Source organism: Saccostrea echinata, unplaced genomic scaffold (genome assembly GCF_033153115.1).
Source record: "Saccostrea echinata isolate AGI-Se365-2 ecotype Australia unplaced genomic scaffold, CSIRO_AGI_Sech_v1 ptg000012l, whole genome shotgun sequence".
Taxonomy (NCBI): domain Eukaryota; kingdom Metazoa; phylum Mollusca; class Bivalvia; order Ostreida; family Ostreidae; genus Saccostrea; species Saccostrea echinata.
In genome coordinates this window covers 10,511,823-10,517,197 of record NW_026889761.1, presented here as the reverse complement: position 1 = coordinate 10,517,197, position 5,375 = coordinate 10,511,823, and positions in this window count along the sequence as shown.

Below are 5,375 nucleotides of genomic sequence, written 5' to 3'. Positions count from 1 at the left end.
TAGACATAAATACACACCTGGATATCAGTACATGAAATTGTTCTATTTTTTGAATTGAACTGTGCGATGTACTATGCGATGTAAAACAAAGTTCGAAATTGACTCTTTTTTGCTTAATATTTTTGTTGTATAGTTTCAGAAAGGTCAAGATAATAAATATCTGCAAATAAAATATGGAATAGTTTCCTAGTTCTGGAAGTTTGGATTGAGATGAGTTATATATATATATATATATATATATATATATATATATATATATATATATATATATATATATATATATATATATATATATATATATATATATATATATATATATATATATATAAAGCACTAAAAACCAACAACACTGTATATCCTAAGTGTCGGATCTACTAAGTAGATACAAGGTCACGGATGGAAATTTATATAAAGCACTAAAAATGACCAACGACACGAACAATAATAATTGTCAAATTTTCGGGACAACCTGTCCCTTCCTCAGGACAAAGAAAAAAGTTAAGAAGTCATAAAAACAAAGGAAATAGAGAAGCAAAAACAACTAGCACTACTACTAAACTACCAAACACTAAATATTTACAATGTTACATGTTTAATTTTGAGTTTATAAACAGTTGTGAACAAAGAAATCCGGAGCACTATGAATTGCGTCCGGTCTATCGGGTGTAATCTGGTGAAGTGTGATTTACATAATTGAACGAATTAATTATCGCTAATTAATTACGGCCAACAGTAAATCGTACATTGTCTTATTCTCTCAAAATAGCGTAACTCTACATGATAAAAAGAAATTAAAGAAAGATAATATGGAAGGACAATTTTGAAATATGAATTTGGATATATTATAAATTTGGAAATCGGAAAAAAGAAATAAACAAAAATGTGAGCTGTAAATATTTGGGTAGGTTGTTTCAGGATTACTAATACGAATTAACGGTAAAGTTTACACTATATAGAGAGAATGAACTTGTTTGTTACAATCTGGGATTGGGTCTAGTTCACGTTCATCCTGGTGAAGTCATTAAGTTTGTTAATACCATTAGGGCGGAATGACTTCAGCCTGTGCATCCAGAACTTTTCCTTGCCTTTTCTCTGCGCGTCTGTCCATCTTGGATTATGGTCAATAACCACTACTGTCATGTCCTCCCATTTGTGACCTTCAAGATTGAAATGTTCCCCAACGGGTTCATTGAGTTTTTTGGTCCTAATGGTAGAACGGTGATTATTGACTCTCCTGCGGAGATCTCCTGTTTCACCAACATACTGTTTGGAGCAAACTTTGCAACTGATGAGATAAATGCAGTTGGCTGTTTGACAGGACAAATTCCCTAGTATTTTGTAGCTGCGGCCTGTAACGGGGCTGTTAAAACTGTCTGTGTCAGAGCTGTACTTACAGAGAAGACATCTTCTGTCAGAGCAAGTTTTAAAGCCCCCGTTAGGTAATGGATTGTCCAATCTGGTTCTTACTACCATGTCCTTCAGGTTCCTCGGGCGTCTGTATGCAGCCAATGGGGGCTCCTTAAAGACCTCTGCCATTCGTTTATTTGAGTGGAGAATTGGCAGATTCTTTTGAAGGATACCGCTGAGGTTCTTAAGGACGGGATGGTATGTGGTTACCAGAGGGACCCTGCCGTTATTGTCTTTTTCCTTGTAGCGTAATAGGTTTTGCCTGTCATGTCCCGCCATCTCATCTATAGCAGTTTGTACGGTGCGGGCATTGTAGCCTCTCTTGCATAAGTGGGACTTAAGGAGACCGCTTTGTTCTTGATATAAGGCAGGGGATGAACAGATGCGCCGAATTCTGGTGGCTAGACCCTTAGGCACACCCTTAAATGTGTGTGGGGGATGACAACTCGTTGGCATAAGATACAGATGGGAATCTGTGGGTTTCGTGTGGAGACTGAACTCGATTTCACCATCAGTCAGGGTAGATGTAGTATCTAGGTTATTTATTTGTATTCCACTCTTGCAATTTAGTTCTTTCCACTCTTCTCTTCAAAATTTTATTCATGTAGCATTTGTTTTTATTTTTTTGAATTCTTGTACGAGTTATCTCCTACGTATTAAGAAAATAGTGCAATCGTTCGTTGAATCTTCGACTTCACACGGCTACAGTTCAAAAATTAGTCATATTCTTTAGGCAATTATCTGTTTATTTCCTTTTAAACATGTCTATAAAAAGTAATCCAACATTCAAACTTCTGAAGAAACAACACCAAAAATCAATCAAAACTGAAAACCGGGTCTCGAATTTACAGACCTACTTAGAGTGTGACATTATACCTAAAGGTTTCCAGATTAATGTCACGCCTAACATAGGGCCAATCTCCAAACGCTTTCAAGAACGTTGGGAAGATATTACAAAGAGGTGTTCTAAACAATTGATGTCACTCTGTCTTTCTTGGGATATCCACAAGTTAGGACAATTTGAGAGTGATATCACTTCCTTAGAATCATCCCTCACTGATAGCATGTCCCAAGCTGATCTTGATGAAGCCCATAATATTATTGACACCTATAATATGGCCCTAACAAATGAACTCAACAAGACTCAAAGAAAGAAATTTCTCCGAGACAGTGTTCCACAGACCAGGAACAACCGATCAGAGGTCCGAGTTAACAAAACACGTAAGCCCCGCTCGAGACGCTTCAAGCGCTTAACGACAATCGCGAGGGACGGACCCTCACAAACTCCTGACGTCTGCCCAGTGCTTAATAGATCTAGTGTTCCTCTCTCCGAATCGGAGACCTCACTTCTTTCCAAGGGGCTGAATTTCTGTCCCACGCCACATGAGGTCGACGAAAAACAAGTCAGAGAGGACACCCGAGCTTTCTTTCGGAGACTTCAGTTGAAGGAGCATTTCTCTAGAAAAAAAACTCCGAAGTTGACTCATACGACTGTTCTCAGCCACAATTGCACGACCTAGAGGAACACAAACTCTATCGGCCAAAAAGTGACTGGGAACCTGCACCGGGCAAATGCGGAGCCCTTGAGTCGTATATTGACGCCGTTGAGTCAGACATAGAGAAACTCCTTTCAATGCCAGACAAGGCTCCCGACAATTTGAGTAAGGAAGAGAGATCTGCCTTACAATCATTAAAGAATCGGGATGACATTGTAATCAAGAAAGCAGACAAAGGCTCTACAGTAGTAGTGCTTGATAAAGAGACGTACATGGCGGAGGCCCATAGACAACTCTCAGACGAACGTTTCTATAAGAAACTGGACTCTGACCCTACTAAAGAATTCTCCACCGCCATCACCAAAACTCTTGACGAAATGTTTGAGAAAAACGAGATTGGTATCAACGTCTATGAGACACTCAATCCTATTGACTGTAGACCAGGACAATTTTATCTGCTTCCTAAGATACACAAAGAAGGTATGCCAGGTCGCCCTATAGTTAGCGCTATTGGACACCCCACGGAGAAAATTTCTGAATACATCGATTTACATCTCCGTCCACACGTAGAGAATTTGCCATCCTATCTCAAGGACACCACGGACTACATTAACAAGACGCCCTCTACTGGCCTTCCAGATCATACCCTTCTCGTGACTATGGACGTCACATCTTTGTACACCAATATTCCGCACGATGAGGGTATCGAAGCCTGTAGAGAAGTCCGGGATAGTAGATCCATGCAAATTCCTTCTACCGAGTCCCTTGTCAAGCTCCTTGAACATGTTCTCAAGTATAACAACTTCATGTTTAATGGAGAACATTACCTTCAGGTTAATGGCACTGCTATGGGTACGAAAATGGCACCATCTTATGCCAATATTTTCATGGGCAGACTGGAACGCAACTTGCTACTTCAAGCACCATTTAGGCCCCTTAGCTGGTTGCGTTTCATTGACGATATAGAGGTGAAGTGGGTGGAATGTCGCGAGAGCCTCGAGGCATTCATTTCGTTTGCCAACACCTTTCATCAGTCTATCAAATTTACAGTAGACGTATCTAATTCGAAAAACATATTCCTAGATACTACATCTACCCTGACTGATGGTGAAATCGAGTTCAGTCTCCACACGAAACCCACAGATTCCCATCTGTATCTTATGCCAACGAGTTGTCATCCCCCACACACATTTAAGGGTGTGCCTAAGGGTCTAGCCACCAGAATTCGGCGCATCTGTTCATCCCCTGCCTTATATCAAGAACAAAGCGGTCTCCTTAAGTCCCACTTATGCAAGAGAGGCTACAATGCCCGCACCGTACAAACTGCTATAGATGAGATGGCGGGACATGACAGGCAAAACCTATTACGCTACAAGGAAAAAGACAATAACGGCAGAGTCCCTCTGGTAACCACATACCATCCCGTCCTTAAGAACCTCAGCGGTATCCTTCAAAAGAATCTGCCAATTCTCCACTCAAATAAACGAATGGCAGAGGTCTTTAAGGAGCCCCCATTGGCTGCATACAGACGCCCGAGGAACCTGAAGGACATGGTAGTAAGAACCAGATTGGACAATCCATTACCTAACGGGGGCTTTAAAACTTGCTCTGACAGAAGATGTCTTCTCTGTAAGTACAGCTCTGACACAGACAGTTTTAACAGCCCCGTTACAGGCCGCAGCTACAAAATACTAGGGAATTTGTCCTGTCAAACAGTCAACTGCATTTATCTCATCAGTTGCAAAGTTTGCTCCAAACAGTATGTTGGTAAAACAGGAGATCTCCGCAGGAGAGTCAATAATCACCGTTCTACCATTAGGACCAAAAAACTCAATGAACCCGTTGGGGAACATTTCAATCTTGAAGGTCACAAATGGGAGGACATGACAGTAGTGGTTATTGACCATAATCCAAGATGGACAGACGCGCAGAGAAAAGGCAAGGAAAAGTTCTGGATGCACAGGCTGAAGTCATTCCGCCCTAATGGTATTAACAAACTTAATGACTTCACCAGGATGAACGTGAACTAGACCCAATCCCAGATTGTAACAAACAAGTTCATTCTCTCTATATAGTGTAAACTTTACCGTTAATTCGTATTAGTAATCCTGAAACAACCTACCCAAATATTTACAGCTCACATTTTTGTTTATTTCTTTTTTCCGATTTCCAAATTTATAATATATCCAAATTCATATTTCAAAATTGTCCTTCCATATTATCTTTCTTTAATTTCTTTTTATCATGTAGAGTTACGCTATTTTGAGAGAATAAGACAATGTACGATTTACTGTTGGCCGTAATTAATTAGCGATAATTAATTCGTTCAATTATGTAAATCACACTTCATCAGATTACACCCGATAGACCGGACGCAATTCATAGTGCTCCGGATTTCTTTGTTCACAACTGTTTATAAACTCAAAATTAAACATGTAACATTGTAAATATTTAGTGTTTGGTAGTTTAGTA